The sequence below is a fragment of the Carcharodon carcharias genome, chromosome 17, assembly GCF_017639515.1.
Source record: "Carcharodon carcharias isolate sCarCar2 chromosome 17, sCarCar2.pri, whole genome shotgun sequence".
Taxonomy (NCBI): domain Eukaryota; kingdom Metazoa; phylum Chordata; class Chondrichthyes; order Lamniformes; family Lamnidae; genus Carcharodon; species Carcharodon carcharias.
Window position 1 is genome coordinate 85,984,156 of NC_054483.1, and position 21,663 is coordinate 86,005,818.

Consider the following 21,663-nt stretch of genomic DNA (forward strand, 5'->3'; position numbering starts at 1 on the left):
TTGATTGCTAAGGAGTCTCCAGTTAGCTTCTTCATGCCTGCCTTGAATGTTTGAACCACAGTTTCGGCCAGTCTATTTGAGGAAGAGTGGTGTAGTGAAGGTTTTACATGAGTGATACCGCTGAGGCTGATAAACTGTTGAAACTCAGCACTCATAAATGCCGTGCTGTTATCAGAAATGACTACTTCTGGTAGTCTGTTAATGGCAAAACTTTGACGTAACTTCTCAATTATGACAGAAGATATTGGTGACTTCACCTCATATATGTCCATCCATTTTGAGTGGACATCCACAATGAGCAGGAACATTGTTCCCATGAAAGGTCCCACATAGTCAATATGTAACTGCACCCATGGTCTTCCTGGCCACCCCTAAGGGTGTAATAGAGCTGCTAAAGATAACTTTTCAGTTGCTGACATTGCACACAATTCTTCACTAAACTCATTTCATCATTCATCCCAGGCCACCATAGGTAGCTGCAAGCTATGGTCTTCATTTGAGATATTCCTGGGTGAGAACTGTGTAGTTCCCTATCCTTCCCTTCCCTTTGGAGGTATTATCAATCATGCTCCCCACAATAAGATGTTATCCTGGCTGGTTATTTCATGTCTTCTGTTAAAATACAGCTTCATTTTGTCAGATACAGGCTCTTGTGACCAACCATGAAGCACTTATTCTTGTACTGAGATAGGACTGGGTCCCGACTTGTTCAGACTCTGCTCCGTAGAGCACGTACCGCCGAGGAACCTAAAAAGTTTAACAATAAAACAAGTTCATGTGGAACTGGGATGTCCTCATCATTTTTTTTAAAGGCAAATGACTAAGTGCATCGGTGTTTGCAATCTGCCAGGCCTATGTATGAAAGTATACTCGCATGCTGCCAGAATTAAAGCCTTATTTGTGTTTCTGTGTTTTCTTTCCACGTGCCTTCTTCTTTCTAGCACTGACTTTAATCTCGGCCTTCTTTTCAGCTTCAATATTGGCCAGACTTCTCTCAAATGCAGGCTCAACTTGTCTGAGCTCAGTGGCTGAATCTCCCAAAATTTCATCACGTCTGCTTCTTAGAAAATTCTTCGATTTTTGCTTCCAAAGCCTCTTTGACTTCTTTTAGCTGATTCTTCAGCTCTTCCATCTCTTTTTTGCATTTGTTTGCTGCCTCCTGGAAAATTGAACATTTTTGTGATTTCTCTGCCAACTCATCCTTCAGTTTATTCAGAGAAGTGCTGAATTCTTTCTGTTTCTCTTCATACTTCTCCAGAGGTACAAATTTTGACCTAAGGGAATCTTGGAGTGTGTGAAGGTCATTCAGCAGGTTTTCTTTTTTCATTCAAAAGTTGCTCACTTCGTCTCGAACTCTGTCACCATGCAATGTCTCTTCGAGTTCCTTCTGCTGTTTTTCCATGATTTGGCTTAAGACAGCCTACGTTTCTTCAGGTTGTTGAGTCCTTACACACTTCTTTTCCAAAACAGAAACGCTTCCAGCTTCCTTTTGGAATCTCAGTGGCCACTCAAGGTCAATTTCCTTTAGCCAATTTAAGCCTAGGAGGCTTGGTTCTCTGCCTCTCCGTACCAACACTGGCAGCTTTACCGACTGGATTCCGTAATGGACAATTACTCTAGTTGTGCCTCTGACTTGAATGTCTTCACTCAGGTATGTTTTTAATTGGGCAATTGTTTCTTCTAAATTTAATTGATATTTCCCATTATTTACATATGTGAAGGTATGTTCCCCAATTACTGTAGTAGAAGTTCCTGTGTCCATTTCCATTTGAACAGGTCTACCATTCATTCTCAATGTTACAAATATTAGTTCTGTCTTTCCAACCTTCAAATTAACCAACGAATAAACATCTGTAATTTGTTGTTTTAGGCTCTCCTACATTGTAGATCTCACTGGGTTTTTTTCTTTTGTATAAAAGTCTGCTCGACTCTTCCCTTGCACTGTTTCATTATGTGTCCATTTCTGTGACAATAAAAACACTTGATTTTTTTAAACAGCTAATCATTAAAAGACTGCTTGTTTCCACCTCTATTAAATTATTCTTTGATTTTGCTGCTAAGTGATTTTTTCTCATTTTCCTGCTAGCTGGGGCTGTTTCCTGCTTCTCGGCAGAGCCTTACCTTTTTGTGCCCTTCTTGGCTGGGATTTCCCACCCGATGTGGGGGAAGGTGACATTTTGTGCTCCCTATGTGGCTTTTGAATCTCTTGCTGCACTTACCATGGCCAGTTCTATCTCTAGCACATTCTTGAAATCCAAATTCGTTTCAGATAACAGCCTCTTCTGAATCGTGTCCTCATTCACACTGCACACTAAACAATCTCTGAGCATGTCGTTTAGAGATGTACCAGACTCACAATGGTCCGTTAACTGCTTCAAAGTTGTCTCACTCGGGGCCCTAGTTCTCGAGTTAAACTTGAACCTTTGCATCGTTACCGAGGGCTTTGGTTGATAATGACCCTTCATGAGGTCCACCAATTCATCAAATTTTTTGCATCTGGGGCACTTGGTGCCATCAAACTTTGAATCAAGCATAGGTTTTATTTCTACATGTAGTTAAGAGGATCGCTCGCCTCCTCTCTTCCCCTCTAATCTCGTTTGCTAGGAAGATAAGTTTGAGCCGTTCTATACAATGAGACCAATCGTCCACTGCTAGATGGATCAAAAGGATCAATTCTTTTGAATTGCGGCATTCTGAGAGGGAATTACTTCTTTGATTTGAACAGAACTTTTACTTACAAATACTGTGCAAGCTACAGTGCCGATTTCATTTCACTGCATTTCTTCTGTTAAACTTGTTTTATCCTCATCACTAGTTTGTTGTGAGAGGTGGCCGAGTTGGTACTATTGATCGTTGATCAGTACACACTTCTTAGGTGGAAAACTTCGAGGGGAAAATTTTCTCCCTGTTGGAGGGGATGGGCAGGAGCGTGTGGGCACAATGTCAATTGGTGCCCACGATCGGCTGCGCGCTGCCATTTTACGTGGGCAGGTCAATTAAGGCCTGCCCAGCGTGACGCGCACCTGGAAGCACTGTGCGCTCTCTGGGTGGGCAGGGGGAATAGGCTGAGTCAGGGCCTGCGCTCTTTTGCACATGCACACGTAAGAGTGCAGAAATCTCACGGAGGCACAGAGCTGCCTCAGAGGGACTAGTTTGATTATCAAAAGTTTTAATAAAGATAAAGAAAAATTAGGCTATGTCCCCTCACGTCACAGTGTCACATGAGCTGGGACATGTCAATGAGCTTTAATAAAATAATTTATTTGAATTATAAATCCTTCAGGAAACCTCATCCCACCCATGGATGAGGTTTCATGATAAATGTGAAGGCCGCCTAGGCTTTTTGCCTGCTCAGTTAATTACTGTAATTAGTTTTAAAATGGCCTTAAAGACCTTTGACAGTGTGGTGGGCATGCCAAACTAAAGATCTGAATGACACGTGGTGATGTCGGGCGCACAGTGAGTGAGGCCTGCCCCCACACGCCAACCCGAAGATTCTGGCCCTAGTTTATTTACAAAGGTTCTTAGTGGCAACTATACGTGTGCTTTCACTTCAAACTCTATCTCTGCACTACTAATTACTGACTACTGAGGTTGCCCACACTACTTTCCTATTGGATATTAAAGATCATGTGATCTTCCTTAACAAGTATTCTTCTAAAAGGCATATCATACATTAGATAAATGTTACCACACCCTATATGCTATTATTTTTCAAAATGGTGACAAACAATAATCAGGAAACATTAGACAGTTTAGTTGTAAATCTAAGCAAACCAAGAGTGTCTTGTGGAGGGGGTATCTTTGTTAAGATAACTCTAACATGTCAGCTTGCCATGTGCAGAGACATACATAAACCTGTCCACAGATTAAATGCAGTGCCACTACAATATCATAATTGTCAATTTTATAAAATTACCATATGCTGAGGGTGTGTCAGACCAATTGCACGGAGACGAGGGCCATGACTGAGTCAAGTCATGGAGGCAGGAAGAGTTTAAAAAGGTAAGTAAAAATGTTTTTCATAGTCTATAGGGCTTAACTCTTTGAAGTTAAAGATGCAGCAGCCCATCACGGGTCAGGGAAGGAGATAGAATTAAGAATCTTGTCAGTTCAGGGGGCAGAAATATTTGCTCGGCGGGCAGGCGCGCGCCTGACATGCTCAGTGTGAAATGACGTGCATTGACATCGGCCGAGCATGTTGACGTCAATGTGCAGTCACGCGATAGCTTGGTCGGCGGGTGCGAGTCGGAATCGGTAGCGCACCTGCCAACAATTAAAAGGCCTGTTAAGGCCATTAAGTAATCAATTAAATTAAAGTTTTCGCTGCCCATCCAACCTAACGGTTGGCAGGCAGGCACAAAGGTCAAACGGCCTTTGCATTTTTTGGAAACCTCATCCATGATTGGGATGTGGTTTTCAAAAGCAAATAAAAGTAAAACTAAACTTTTAATTTTTCATTAATAACATATCCCTGCTCATGTGATAGAGTCGCATGAGGAGACATGTTTTATTACATTTTTATTTTCTTTATTATTTTTATTTAATATCTATTCATCTCCCTGAGGCAACTCCATGCCTCAGGGAGATTAGGCAGCGATTACTTGTGCGCATGTGCAAAGTTCGCACTCTGCCCACATGCCCTCCTACCAGCCCCCCCCCCCAACCCCCCCTCCACATAGGCAGCGCTTAGCGCTGCCGCTCACATTTCACAATGGGCGGGGCTTAATTGGTGGTTGGTTTCCCGACTACCCCTGCTGAGCCTGCTCGCCAAGGCCAAAATTCTGCCCAGGAGGTTATTACCCTCCTGATATCACATGGACTTTGAGCAGTGAGGAAGGCTATTTGGACTCCACCTGAGCACCAGGAAGGCTGCAGCCAGAAATGGGTGCTGCACCCTCAGAAACTGAGGCCATTGGATATGACGAGTAGCAGCCTGCACATGAAGAGCAGTGCACCGAGCCTGAGGAGGCCAGAGGAGAGGGATGAGAGGGACCCTGAGCAAAGGATTTACAGGCAAAGGCAAAGAGGCCTGTAGCTGACTGAGAGCCAGTGCTGATAGAGACTGTGATATTCTTCTCTAAGCAGATGGTCACAGAATCTGGGCCCTCATCAGTGTGGACCTCTGTGGCATCTCACAGGCACCTTCACACCAGTGCATCACCGAGGTGACAGATACTCTCTTTCCCTACTGGGAAACACCTCAGGATCATAACTGATGGGACATTGCAGGTTCAGAGACTGCTGGGTCCGGTTCTTGATGCAAAATCCTCCTACAAGGGTCTCAGTCATTGTGGTACACTTCATAACATGGCCCTTCAGAGAGGTGTGGACTTTCAGGATGGTGAGGCCCTGGAAGGGGACAGCTCAGTGGGGAGGAGTAGGAGGTAAGAGAGGAGAAGGAAATGGGAGAAAAGGGAGATGATGCTGAATACAGAGGTGCCCTCCTTCTCCTCCCTCATGGGTGCCAGGCCTCCAGCTCTCCTGTGTTGGAATTTTGATAGGTTTACTAAAATACTAGAATTACTTACGTCCATATGTGTGAGGGATTCATACAGGTAATCCCTCTTAATTTCATATACAGTCTGCATATCTGATATTTCAATCAATTCACCACCTCCTGCAACAAACCAGACTCAATTCTGATTGTATATAATGCAATCAACCCAATTCATCAATGATTTGTAAATAACTCCATCAAAAAAGACTTTTGACCCAGAAGGTAACAGAACTCTTAGTTGGTAAATTAAAAGAAGCTTATTTATAAGGAAAGGTATCAATACAGGCGGGGGAAAAAAAACTATGTTTATCAATCCAAAACACACTTTTACAATTTACATCAGTTGATTAGGCCAAAGAAGTGTAACCCTCAGTACCCCTTCGTTAACAATAATTCTGGCCTGAATATTGTCTCTTCGGGTACATCTCCTCAGTACATATAGTAGCGAACATTTTACGGGATCTGTTTTATTCCTTTTAGTGAACATCATGTTATGTTAGGTCAGGCCACTGATAGGTTATTAAGTGTCTCTATCTGTTGTTAGGTTAATTTAATTGGTCTTTAATTACATCTTTCAGTGATAACACCTCAGTCAAAAGGATAGTTCATGGAAGACAATAGCTCTTTACTTATTAATCTTGATCAGATTGTGAACAACGAGCCTTATTCTTGAGCCAGACCTCAGCAGACCATGATGCCCTGTGGCTTATCAAAAGTTAGAAAGATTCCTTTGTCTGAACAGTTTCTGCTAGCTCTGCATTTTCTAGAAACATTTAAGCTTGTGCAGCATTAATTTAAAAATAAAAATCCAGCCGTTCTGGTATATTTAGCAATTACATTGATTCACTTATTATAAATTAATCACGGTATATTTCTTAAAGAGATCATCTGTTTCCTGACTGGCTTCAAATACATAATCAATATACTGTAGTAGTTAATGAAAAAGTACTGGGTGTGAAATGGCTGCAGGAAGCCACGTGGTAGAGTTAAAATGGCTTCCTGGACCTTGTTACTTATATCAGTGAATATAAAATGAAACTAGTCTAAAAAAGGTCTAGTTTCTCTAAAAAAAATCACGATCCAAGATAACTTGCGCCTGTGGCATCCCGGGTCCCAGTGGTGCCGTGACAGACTTTGGCGCAAACTCTCTCGGGACAACCAGAGGCCTCAATTAAGGTTTATAACCCTGGAGGGCTCATCTCCAGGAAAAACTGAAAATCAGTCAGTTTCCCACTGAAGAGTTGTTCCTGACACTAAAACAGACCCAATTCCTGTTTCCCATCTTCAAGGGTAAAATCAGCCCTTCAGCCTAGTTTTTCTGACCAATTTATGGCCAATGTTGTACTATATAGTAGTATTAATATTAATATTCAATATAAAGTGGAGCACGCCATTTTGTCCTTGAGCAAGATCTGGGTTAGTCTATATTAAGAATATTGCACCCTGCTTTGGTTTTCTTATATAATGGGCAACCTAAAGTCTATGGAAATTGTTCAGGGGAAGGCCATGACAATGATTCCCAGATTACAGAACCTTGGTTAGCAAGGAATAAAAAGCTGGGTTTATTCATTTGAGATGTATAGACTTCAGGGTGATTTGATTGAAGTATATAAAACAGTTGAGGGACTATATTACACTCCTATGAATAGATTGGCAAAGCCCTAGATTTATGTGTATGCCATTACGTAAAGGTAGACTAGATTGTGGTTCTTCTTTTCTCAGAGGATAGCAGGCCTTTGGAACAAGTTGTCAGTTCGTAACTTGAATGCTGATTGTCTGCAAACCTTAAAAAGAGAGCTGGGCAGAGTTCACATTATTTATTACTTGATACTTCACTTATCTTTTATAAGTATGGTCAGAGTCGTCTCCTGGATTAGTTTCTGACCACCTCAGAGAGCCAGAGAGGAATTTTACAGGAGTTTTTTTTCCCACTATTTGTTCTGGATTTTTATCTCAGGGAATTATGTGGTTGCTGATGTGTAGTGGGTGTCTAATCATAATGCTTCCAAGTTTTATGATCAGGTGGATCAGACTCGATGATCATTTGCTCTCAGTCATTTGTGTATTTTTATATGAAAACATTGTGGTACTCGGTGAATAAAAATCAAAATTAAACATTGAAATTGAATTGTAGAAGATAATGATTCTAAGTAGCTACCAGAAAAAAATCTGATGCGTATTGAATAAAATCTTAATACCTAATAACACATTTCTTTATATCTACACTAAGGCAGAATGTGTTTCCATCTGTGAGGCCATCATTAATTCTATTTCCAACTTTAGTGCTGCTTTTAACATATCTGTCATTATAAACCTAGACTGAGTGTTGGATAGAAACAGCATACATGAGTGGGAAGACTGATGGAAAATTCAGTCTGATCTTATAATTCTACAGCACATTCTCAATTTGGCAAGGCATAGCCATAATCTGAAGAATAATAACTAGGAAATGCAATCTCTACTTAAGCCAAACTGGAACATGTTGTATATTGTACGTCGGAATTATAAATTTGAAATGTTTTTTTCTGCCAACCATCAGATCTGAGATTGCATATGCTCTCAATTAATGTAATGTTTGGATTCAATCTTCAGCCCATTCTGGCTAATGCTAAAAAAGTTTCTCTTTAGCTTACAAAACAGACATCTACATTTGCTATACACTATGAAATATAACAGTTGGACTCATAAGTAGTAACACATTTTGTAAAATTGAAGGGCAAAGTTGCCATAGGACTTCCATCATGTCAGCCAACAAATGTTTGAATGTGACATTACGAAAGAGTATAGGATTATGTATGGTACAATTCTTTAAAATCAGACATGGTTATTTGTCTTCAAAGTATAAACGTACACCCTTGCTTTTTAATCAGCTTCTACTCAGTCCTGTAAATGCAAGCTGTTTAGGTTCAGCAGAGTTGCAGTAGCATAGCTTATTGGAGAATGCAATTTCTCCAGGGTAAAAGCAAAGCTCTACATCAAAGCCTGATTGAGCAGAAAATACGTGCTAATGTTCACAGCAGTACTCTATTATATTATAAGTATGCTTGTAAATATTCACTGCATGTTATCACACCATTTGAACTATGAATATTGTAAGGTTAAAGGTCACTCCTAATACTCTCTCAAGAGGCTGTAGTTTTAAATATATCCAAATGGAATAATGGTCAAGAATACCCAAAGGGAGGAGGACCTAGCACATCATAAAGAATTGCGCAGTGTGTTTCAAGTTTTCAGGACAACAGATATGCCAAACAGATACCTCATAAGCAGTCATTATTAATGGAATGATCAGGCTCATGTTCAGCAAGAAACCTTCACTGCAATAAATCTTTGTGCTCCATTAGTCCACTTAATTCCAAATGGTAGCGAGGTTATAACCTACCACTGTAGAATTTTATTGTCATGATCCATAATGTATCTTATAGTATTTGAAATTTAGAGATAACGGTCATTTAAGCTTCCTTCATCTACATAAAATCTTAATATGCTCAATTTTGCACTAAACAGGTCACTCAAAAACTGGAAAACTTTGTCAAATTAAATGCAGTAATCTCTCACACTGACACAGTATGATTTCTGAAATCAAATGAGTTATCTGAGTTCCTCATTAATTTTGAACCCACATAAAATGCTTTTGATATAATGTACTTCTCAAAGACAATGTTACATAAAGGGTCATCTGTGACTAAAATAGTCATGAAAATAAAATGTGAAATCGTCACTCATTCATAAAATGGTGTATCATATTATTTAAGGGAGCAGACATTATACGTCTCTTGTCTTGCATTAGAAAATGCTCTATTATGGAGATGGCATGAAAATGTTAAAAGTAGATTTCCCCAATCATTCAGATAAAGAATGCAACTGGAATAAAAAGCTGCACTAGGAGAAATGGCATACAAAAGCTCCATGAAATTTAAAAGTTTGCAGCTTTCAGCAATGCAAAAATTAAAAATTATTTTAAGTGGCTTGGTAATAATTTCTGTTCCTTAGACAATTTTTAAAGAAAAGCAGTGGAACCAACTAAAGCCATATCCAACAATAATTTATTGCACTTCACTGTATTTGAACATATATAAAGCAATAATCAGGTATAATCAGCTGTAATCTGCTCCAAATAATGTGCAGTATAATATTTTTGGATCATGTGCCATTTGTTTTTAATATTGGATACAATTGGGACAATCTTAGCCCAATTCACACTGCAAGAGTGGAGTAAACGTGCTGCTAAAATTGCTCAGGAGTACATACGTTCCTGCTGGTTTGCCACCAGACACAATTTAATCAATTCACTCTTTTTGTTTGTTTTTAGAGGGCCAAAGTGCCAATTAAAGCAGACAAGTGCCTCGTGAATGCAACCAAATATGAATGGAAGATGTCATTAGGATCTGGCACTATTTTAACATGAAATCGCTGAAGTCATGCTGAATGCCCAATCTGTTGGGAAGCTGGCTGGATGGGCCTCTCAAGGTGATTGAAGCACTGCTTAAAGGAACACTAACCTGCTAACACTAATCAATTCTGTGCCATTGGGATTTTTACATCTGCAAGAGAGTTTTCAGCTTGCCAATGCTTCCTTCCAACATCTTTTGCCTTGCTCACCTTGAAGAAGCTCTCATAACTGTCTGAGTGCCATTATTCTCACTTTAATTTAGACGGAGGAAAAGGAGCAGCAAAAGCAGCAGCTGTAACACCAGTGACCAGAAGAACAGCTTCTTAGACGACAGAGAGGACTGCACCAATGATATCTACAGACCAAGAGCCACATTTCTGGAATTATCTGTGGAGCACTGAATCAGGAGGCTGTAATTTTCCAGGCAGGCCTTACCAGACCTCTGAAGCATTTTCAAACAACACCTGTACTTTTGGATCAAGTGCATATGTTTTACCAGATAATGTCAAAGCCATCATCTCCTTCAAGGTTTTTTGCCACATGCACCTTCCAGATGACCACAAGAGTCATGTCCTGCAACCCTCAGTCTGCAATGCATAGCTGCATCATCCAGTTAACAAACTCCCTCTTTACCAAGGCCAAATAATCCATTGCATTCTCAATTCATATCAGGGTTGGACTTTCACCCTCATATGGGGGCAGGAACAGAGGTGGGCAGGTGAGTAATTTTGTGCCGCTGGCCAGTGTGCCAGTTAGTCAGCGCCAGACAGTCCTGGAGCCATATTCCTGGGGACCAGATCGGGGCGGAACAGCAACCTGCAAGAGGTAGGTACTTTGTTAGTTTAAAAGCAAATCAAAGCCAATTATCAGAGGCTGACTGGAATTTTCCAATCAGCCTGCAAGCCTACATGGCATCAGAGATCCTTCTGGTGGCAACCCTGAGTGGGGTTGGGCAGTGATTTGGTTACCTCCCCTTTACCTGACTACAGCTACGGCCACAGGCCGCCCCATGGAACGGCAACAAAGGCCATTTTTTAATTTCAGATTTTTTAAAGTTGCTGAAAGGGTGCCTTCCTCCTTTACCTGCAGTGGAAAGCTGCAGCTCTTTCACTGCAAGACAGCCTCATATTGGCTCTCCAGCTCCAAGAGCCCAACACGTCTTTAGTTGGAGACAAGCAATCAGGCCACTAATTGACCAATCCAGGCAAAAGCTATGTCAGGTGACTGCTCCTGACACGATACAGAGCTGGTGCCCATATTTAGTCCCAGTGTAAGGGTCCCAATCTAAATATGAGTTCAATGGTTAGGAGTAACAACCGACTTACTTCATGTTCAGGGCATTATTGAATGCACATATACTACCATGAGGGCACCAGAAGACCCAATTCAGATGCAATCCAATTTCTAACTGCAATTACTGTCATGTGAGAAAAATATGCTGTTGTTATCTCTGGAGACAGCAAGAAAGAGGTGCGTATGTTTGAAGAGGAACTGGTGCTCTTGTGGGAAACAGTATTTTCCTCTTTGCCCTTAATTTCTTCACCTATACCTCCAGGGAGGTGTCAGACAACTTGGTGGGGGGCACCCTCCAATTCGTTCAGGTAGCAGAATTCTGGTCAGCAGAGATTTAATGAAAGCTCAAATTAGGAAACACAAACTCCCTTTAAAAGGTGCATTCCTGTATAAATTAAACCTGGGGAGGCTGGCCAGAAATTGTGCTGCTCAAGTGGACAGGCTTACATATTTCCAGATGCTATCGTGCGGGAAGCTCCCCAATTATATACAAATAAGGCCTAGGAGTTAAAATTACTCTGATCTCATGCTGCTGGTGCTGGGCATATTTGATGCATGCCTAGTTTATCACCCATCCAAATCCTGCTGCCAATTAAAATTACCCCTAATGTTTTTATATAAATAATCTCTAAGTAAATAAACTATTTCGTTTGTAAAGTGAAGCAATGGCTAGATTGGGTGAGCTTCCACTGCCTAATTCTCTCCCTGCCCACCGTTCCATATCTATTATGTTCCTCGGGTGGAAGTTGGATGATCTGGTCATTGGCCATCCAAAAAGGTACTGTTGTGATATTCCTCTCTTAACTCACCAAGAGGTATGCTTTAATATTTTTGAAAGAGCCAGTTACCAGAAGATTTTTTTTTTGTTTCTCCTCTTCTCCAATTGGTCTTGAATAACAAGCTACTTCACTTACTGGAAATGTTGGTTAAGACATTAAATTTCTGGTTTCCCAGGAAGACTGAGTGGTTCAGCAGTTTACCAAACTGTCTCTTTACTTATGCAAACCAGATTCCAATTCATTCAGGCTAAATAAAAGTCTCTTCTCTCCACTGACTGTAAGAGTCCAACATGAAATGTGTTTTAGCAGCCACCACTCAGATGACAATTAATTGGCAGTTTGCATCACAGACCGCAGGGATACTTTCTCTGTTAATGCAAAAATAAACCCTACTGGGGCTGTAATTGAACCATATTACCAGAGTCTCCTGCCTGTGCTGTACCTGATCTGGAAGTGCATGATGTGGACACTGAAGGGTATAAATGGATCTCTCACCTTAATAAGCACATATATTTGAAGGGGTGGGACTGAATGTAACTTAAGTGAGAAAACTGGAAACCCTAACTAATACTTTCATAATTGCAAAGGTGTTTTTTATTGCACAAGTTGCTTTTACAAATGTTTAATTTTATCACTGTGCATTATTTTGAAAATGCCAAATAAAAAATGCCAGTTATGCAAAAATAATGGAAAAAATCATTTGTAGTTTCATATGAATGGGAGGATGGAGTTGTAGAGCCTAGGACAATTTCCACAGACAGTTTCAATACCATACATGTAGATTGATTTTCTTTATAAGTGTCTGATTGGACTCCCCTTTCCTCCAAAAATGTGATCTATATATTCTCCAATAAATTGATTTCATGGATGTTCATAAAAGTTCCACAGCACAACCACAAGCTGATCAAACACTGCTTAAAACAAATACACTATAAGCTCTTTAATCCGGAAATCTGAAATCCGGAAACACCAGTTGTCTGGAATTTTTTTGAGGAGGCCCACACAACTCAGAATCAACATTCGCGGTGCTGCAACAAATCGCCAAATAGTGAATGTGATGACCTTTATAATTATTCTAATGGTTTTGCTTCTACTGAAGTTAAGAGTAACAGCCTTTGGCTGTTTCAGTAGGAAGATTGCAGGAGAGAGAGAGAGAGACAAGATGAATGATGGAGAATGAAAAGTAGGTTAATTAAGTAGGAATTTAAATTTAAAATTGAAGCCTTTCTTACTGGTGATATTTTGCCATCTTTCTAGGAAAGGAAACTGTTCTCAGCTTTTTGTATTGAATGTTTAGGAAATCATCATTACTCTCCTTTCCCCAGCCCAGGCCTATTGATAGTGCTAATTCTGGATCACCTGGAATCACCTGTTCCCTCAACATTATTTTAGTATACAGTACCTTGTAAACATGGAAGATATAGTATTTGTATATATAAAACTATTTTTTATTAGCGCTTTATAATGTTTTATCACTGTTGTATGTCTCAGGTGTATATTTATATTCGGTTCATGTCATGATAATAGCCAATTGTGGTACTAGACTCCAGTATTAGATACTATACGGTACTCTGTACTAAATATATATATATAGGGTCACCTGACCTGGAGGTTGAAGGTCAGATAGCATGTTGGAGCTTGTCTTGATAGAATTCAGTTACTGCAGGTATGTGCTTATGTTAGGAAAATGCGTTATCAATAAAGTTAGCTCAGCTACAATGTTGACAGCCTCTGCGCATCAATGAAACAAAAAACAAGACAGTTCACACACTTGTGGTTAAGAATTGTAACAGTATTCTTTAATCCAGAAAATTCTGAAATCTAGAAATGCCTTGGACCCAAGCATTCTGGATTGGAGAGGTTACAATGTGTACATTGTGATTTGTGCCCTTAAACCATTCTAGATGTGATTATGTATAATCATTCTCTGCTGATGCTTCACCCTGAACTATTTTCCAGTGATGGTTTGCCATTAGCTTCCATTTTCAGGGCAGGGTGAGGAATGGCAATCAAACCCATACTGTTGCCATTATAGCGAACTACACATAAACTATCTAGTCAACTTTACTAACCAGCCCCTGCTGAAGTGATGTGGGTATCGAAGTAGTTTAAACAGTAATTATGAAGTGATAAAACTTACTGCATCAAACATTGTCTTCATTCTGATACCTGCAGAGTACAATTGATGGACCTGCCTTCGGGCACAACACAGATGCGAAGAAGAGACATATGAACATGTTAACTCTTTTTCTCTCTGAACAGATTCTGCCAGACCTACTGAGTTTTTCCAGCATCTTCTGTTTTTATATTGGCTAAACATTACTACAGAAAAGATAACCCTTATTACTGTCTTAATGCGACCGAAACCGTATGCATATGTATAATTTACAGCATGCTTTCTGCAGAATTGGTCTTTTCAGGTAACAGTCTAAAGTCACACACAGCTTCCAACAGATGCAATTCTCCCCATTTTGCCGAGTCATAACGTCCAATGACCATAGACGGTTCTTTCCTTCAGTCTCCTGAGAATTCCCAACCCCACTTTCAGCAGTAAGATCCACTCCAGTGACTCCTTCTCTTGGCCTTGCCAAGGCAAATCTTCCTGCACCCTTAGGTCACCAGTGGTTCCTTCTCCTTGACCAGTAGATAAGCTTTCCCCAGCATTTGGCCTAGTAACTCACAGAGAAAAGAGCCTTTTCCCTCTGCAAACCACAGCAACTACTGTTCCTTCCCTCTCTCTGTTGCTGTTCAAAGTCTCAGACAGAAAGTCTGCAATAACAAGGGCTTCTGCTTCTGCCTCTGTTTTCAGGTGTTAAACCTGGCACATGCATTTCAATAACATCTGATCTGGGTCCCTGGTTCCCATGATAATCAAAGCATACAGCCTTGCTGTCAGGCAGAACATGCAGCAGATCACATGACATTCTTCATTACTCCATTTTGCCTTATGTTAGTTTAAAATATTATCATATTATAAACCTTGCATTTGTAACATATTGAAATCCATAACGGACGTGAAGTTGCTGTACTTATCCATTAGATAGGCTAGAAGAAGATAGGGCAAGTGCATTCAGATGTAAGTGAATTTTTAACAATGGGGTAAGTTTTAATTAATTATAAACAACCTCTCATTCCTTCATAATTTAATTATTATTGGAGATTTTTTAAAAAATTCTTTTCCAACTTTATCTTTGTCTCTTTTTTCTTCTTTCTATTAATCTCGCTTTTCTTTCCCTCTCTTTATTTTGCAACTTAAAAATGATTTTACATAGAATTAAATATGCTAATTTGCACATGCTGTTTCAGACTCTGCATAGCTCAGTAGGAATTCTTCAATCTGATTGGCTGAACACACATGTTGTTGCTTGTACTACTTGTAATGGATGCTGTGCCGGAAATGATCTCCAGGAACTCTAAGATGCCAGTCAAAAGTCTGTGAAAGCTATAACCACGATGAACACCAAATGTCATTCCTTCATGGCTCACCACAAATTTCGGGCCAAAATGTTTCAGGTTTTTATTTTATTCACAATGCGAGGGTACATTTCCAGACAACACTCCATCCATATCATGATTTTATTTTAAAAAGCAATTAAAATTTGACACAGCATCTGTGACCTGTTACTTGCTATTCTTGACATATATTTTATGAATGTTGTACAAAACAGTACTGCACCTAGGTTATATCAACTAATAGCAAGATGAAGCAGAAAATAGGCTATGCATAGACCTTTAGTTTCATTATAACAAAGGAATGTCAATTAGAGTTGACTAAGAATGTTTAATGAATTAATTGCCCTGCAATTAGGGATGGGTAATAAATGCTGGCCCAGCCAGCAAACCCCACATCCCATGAATGAATAAAAATAATGCAATGCAGAATTTGAAAGAATAGCTGAACACGCAGTAGTGAATATAATCTCAATGCAGAAAAATACAGATTTATTTTTATTCATTCATGGGATGTAGGTTTTGCTGGCAAGGCCAGTGTTGTATATTTTATATCTCAGAGCTATGCAGAGGTGACACACCAGCTTATATGTGTGCCAAAACTTTATTTTAAAAGTTTTATACAATGTTTTAAAAGTCTATTCCATGCTTCAGCTCTGGCTTTCAGCTCTTACTTTTCCCTAAATCCACACCAAGGCTTAACCAATCAAGCATGGTGAGCATCAATAGTAAACAGACTCACATTATCAAACACAGAATAATTAAACACTATAGCCAGCATTTATTACCCATCCCTAATTGCCCTTGAGAATGTGGTGCCTTCTTAAACTGCTGCATTCCAAGTGGTGTAGATGCATCCACAGTGCTGATAGGGAGGGGTTTCCAGGATTTTGACCAAGCAACAATGAAGGAACGGAGATATATTTCCAAGGAGCCCTAGCAAAGCTGGTATCAATGGTCCACCACAAGCCTGCCTTCACTGGTCAATACATGTGTTGGGATTCTTACAGCTTCTACTGCTATAATGTTGGCCTTATCAGCATCCTCATAAATAGGGCCCAAGCCATTTGCTCACCATGCAAGCTTGGTACTGAAATAGAGCACATGAAAGACATCCTGCGGGATAATGCTACCCTGGTCAGATCATTTCGCGCTGCACATGGTGCAAACTCATAAACAGGCCTAAGGCCATCATTTTCAGTTGTGGAATGTGCCCAGTTTACCTCAGGTTACCCTGGAAGAGCAAGATATCTCAAAAATTTGAGCAACAGGTGAAGCTAGTTGTTTCATGCTGCTACTATGCAGTAGCAACACGAGTGGTATTCGTCACTAACAGGATGCTGCCCCAAGCCAAAAAGACGTTCTACCTGTCACACAAATTAGTAACGTGGTATATGAATTTCGGTGCCGGTGTGATGCTAGGTATGTAGGCCGTATGTCCCAAAGACTGGCACATCGCATCAAACAGCATGCCCCTTCTGCTGTTCGCAACGGGCAGGATACAGACCATGTCCAACCAGTCCGTGCTTGCAAAACTCAAAACACAGTGTCCAACATTGGATGTGATTCCATGAATGGACATTATTTGCTAAATAATCTTCAGCATGCTCAAAATTATTTGGACATATGTAAGATTATCAGTCAGGCTTGTAATGTGGTGCATTTGCATGTACTGGAAGTTACATATATTAACACACAGGGCCCTGTTCTTTGCAATCAGAAAGAACATGTACACACATTGTGCCTGTTTCAGCTAAACAAAATAAGTGATAGCCATTCACTGGTTCATTCCTCAGGGCAATGCCTTGACCAATCAGAGTTAAGCTGCCTCATTTAAATTTCAAACAATGCTTAGCAGTTAACTGTCAGTCACCATTAGCTAGTGCATTATTCAAGGCAATGCATCTACCAATCAGAGTCCACTTGCCAACCAATCAGCACTATCTTCTCATGCAGAATAAAGTTGTTGCTTCCCCTGACATTGGTATTCTTGCAATTGTCCTGATCATTGTAAGGTGTAAAGCTTTGACAAAATATCTTTTTTCAGCAATACAGAAGGAAGAGTGAGCACATGCGTTTTCTAGGATTACTGGACTCCCCACAGTGCAGGTTGCTATTGGCTGCACACACATCACTTAGCAGGCACAACACATCAATTCTGTTATTTACCACAATCAGAGGGATTCCACTCCCTCAATGTCCAGCTGGTGTCTGACTGTACTCAGCACATTATGCAGGTCAATGTCCTGTATTCTGGCAGCTTTCATGATTCCTTCATTCTGCAGCAGTCCACTGTATGACATGTTGTTTTAGCCAATGTGACAAATCAGTGGGTGGCTACTGAGGCACAGGGCTGTCTGCTGCCTGACTAAAACTCTGATGCACAACTCATGCACACATTTTTATGATCTATGTATAGACTGATAACTTTTGGAAACGAGTTATGAATTTCCCAGTGGACCAACTGAAGGGTCACACAACAAGATTTTGCATTTTAAGATTTTTACTGCAACAAACAAACTAAAATCAAGTTTGACTAAACATTACTTAGTAGCCAACTAATGTACTAAACTACAGAAAAGGTAACCCCCTTAACTTCTTAACAAAGCTGAAAACTCCATGCCATGTTTGTAAATTATATTGTACTCTCTGTAGACGTATTGTCTTAAGTTTAAGTCTAAAGATCACCCAGCACTTTCAGAATCTCTTCTCCCTGTTTCAACAGGATAAACCTTCCGGTGTCCTTTTAAACAAAGCCCCCTTCACTCAGTCCTTTGACCATTATCGAATGGACTTCCCATTGTAAGGTTCCCTCTGGTAATTCCGTGTTCTTTCACTCATCACAATCCTCAAATCCTTGGATATCAATTCCAACCTCATCAGACCTCCACTTGGTGGTTACCCCAAAAGCAGTCCTTTTCCTCTGCTTGGCATAGGAGCAGTGGGTTGTGTTCTTCCAGAACCTTTGGTCTAACTGACTCTGAGAGTCTGTAAGGCTGCAAACAGCAAGAACAGCTTCTTTCTCTTTTCTGTCCCGATGTTAAAGCTTGCACCTGACTTTCAACAGGGCTTGATCTGGGCCCACTGTTCTCATGGCAACCAGATCACATGGATCGGTCACTGGGCAGTGTTCAGTACAATTTCACAACATTCCCCATTCCAGGACATTCTATTTTTCTCTTAAATTATAAGAGTTTAAAACATAACTGTCTTAAGAAGCATACAGGTTATAACAACAAGAGCAATAAGCACATAATAAAAGCCATGCTGCCACAGAAAACATGATAGAGCAGATCATTTGCATGTTTAATTAAAGGTTCCACTGCCTAGACTGCTCTGTTGAATCCCTACAGTAATAAGGAAAGTGAATGTTCAGCTATATCATGGTCTGCTGCATGCTACACATCCTAGCCATCATGAGGGCTTGGCAGGTATATGCCAACAAATTGAAGAAAATGAGGAGGAAGAGGAGGACTCCATTAATACATTTGGTCGGACATGTTTTGATCTACTCATCTCATTGGGGTACCAGTAAACACAACCCCCATTCTGCATTCATGAATAGTCCCACACCTTACAGTTCCTCTGTTACTAACCATCATAGGGTCTTCTTGACCACAATTCTAGAATAAAAGCCACCACAAGATAAACATTTCAAACCAAATTTATAAATCAAACCATCCAATATTTTACATAAAAAAGTGAACTAATCACCCTTGTGCATTCTCTTAGTGCCTGTCTTCTATCTGCCTTTACCCCTCATCGTTCTCCTATGTAGTTCTGCCCCAATGGCTGATGCAAGCCTGCTTCTATTCCATGGAAGAGATTGTAGATAGTCTCGTAGGATGACCTCAACCAGCTCTGGTCCTAAAACGCTCATCCTTGAACTGCAACACATTTTCATGGGGAAGAGCTGGCTGACTAACAGGCAACAGCAAAAGCATTGGCAGAGCAGCAGTGATGGGATGATGAATCCTGTTATCCTGAAAGAAAACAGCATGTTCATGTTTCACAGAGCCACAGTTACTGCCCTGGGGCTGCACCTCAGCAATCCTAGTAATATGTTGGAGGACAGATTGCTGGACTGCTGTGACATCCGGCAAGACCCTTTGAACATTGGTATCTGAAGCTATAATGACAGCTGTCTAAGACAGTCTGGCAGCAAGCTAAGATTGCATGACTTCAATCTGATGTTTTACTGCACGACCTAATGGTTAGGTGGCTACTACAATGGAAGGTGAGACATCAGCCATCAGACACTGCATCGCAGATGGATCCGCAAATGTTTCCAAGCAGTTGGTCATTAATTTCATGCTGCAGAGGACAGGCTTCAAGCTCCACACAAAACCCTGCACCAGGTCTGTGCTACAATTTTCCATGCTCCTTGACAGTGACCAAAAGCAGGCAGGCCTGCCAGTGCACCAAATATTTCTGTGTGTATTCCAATTAGTCCTCTTCCATCTCATTCCATCGAATCTAATCTGAATCTTCAGTAGCAGTTCGCAGATGGAATTTTGCCCTCCTGTGCTTCTCTTGTCCCCTGCCCCAGCTACAGGTCACTCGAACCACATGCAAATCCCACCTCTAAGCTGTCCTCTAAAGTACACATAGTGTTAATATCTGAGCTGGTATCTGAGTGTGACAGCAAATGATGGGAATACTTCTTTATCATTGTCTTCCTGCTCTTCCATCTTTTGTTCTTCATTCAATGACTGACCAGGTGGCAGTTCTTGGATATCTTAAAGAAGAAAGATAGGGTATTAGAATACTGCCACTTTGTAATTCCAAGAATATCTGTATACATGTATATCTCCTGTTTTATCTTTGTATTAACCTAAGAAACTGTTATGTCTTGCAGGTGTACATAACATTAGGGAAGGGGTAGCAAGAGGAGTAGGACAATTAAACACCTGTGCAACCATCTACAGTAAAATTATACAACAAGTAGTTAAGGACTTTTTGGAAAAGAGTGGTGGAAAATTTAGTGAAGAGTTTGTGTCCCTTCCCCCACAATCTGCCAAGGTGATGAGTAGTGTTATACGGTTAAAGTCAGTCATAGGAATGGTACAGAGCATGCGAGAAGGAGTCAAGAATTGCGAGAGTGAATAAGAGTAGGAGCTCCAGCAGGTGCTACAGTTTGGAATAGGATAAACATAGAATCAATGTGGAAACCTGATGAGGATATGAGAGAACAACTAAAAAAAGTGTCTGTGTCAAAAGCAAAGTACTGAAGATGCTAGAAATCTGGAATAAAAACAGAAAATGTTAGGAAATCTCACCAGGTCTGACGCATCTGTGGAGAGAGAAACAGAGTTAATGTTTCAAGTCCATAAGACCCTTCTTCAGAGCTCAATAGAAGTAGAAATGTGATGAAATTTATACTGTTTAAGGGGGTGGAGCAGATGAAGCTGGATAGGCCAGTACTAGTGGATAATAAGGAGAGATTGAACAAGATGTCATGGACAAAGTGACAAAGGGAGTTAATGGTACTGGTAAGGGCTAAAGAAGTGCTGATGGTGGCATAAAGGTAAGAAAGCAGAATGTGTTAATAGCAGAATGAGCGTCAGCAATCTGTGGAAGAACAACATGGAACAAGTAATAGATAGCCCTATTTGGGGGGGGGGGGGGGGTGGTGCTGCGGGGAGAGGTGGTGGAGGGAATGGTGATTAGGGGAAAAAAGGATAGAAAAGGGATAAAAAATAAGGGACTATATTATATGTGAAAAATGCCTGTGTTTGCCCCAATTAGAAAGAACAAGGAAGTGGGTAGTGTTCAGGGTTGAATCAATAGGATTCATAGAAGGAAGGATACATAAATAATATGAAGATCATCCATGTTACCTGACTTGAAAGGTCTTTATCTAGACTGATGTAATAAGAACAAGGGATTCTGGATGTGTGGGTGTAATATGTGGAGCCAGAGTGCAGGTCCAGTGTAGATAAAGCATCACCTAGTTGCACCATTAGAGTGCAGGCATGGGATAGCGATCATACCCAGAGCAGTTATTCAGGTTAGGGAAGGTATTGTGTAACCACCTTTCCTACTCAATAAATCCATGGGTTAGACAGCTGTCAGATCAAATGGTCAATCTTTTGTTTTAAGCCCTATCAAATGGGTCAAGTAGGGAATTCCTATTTAACCCCCATAAAAACTCATAATATAACCCAAAACAAGTGAATGTTGCCCTAATGCAAGAGGCCCTACCCTGTACTTCCCAAACTATATTCTAATGTGAACCCATTTTAATA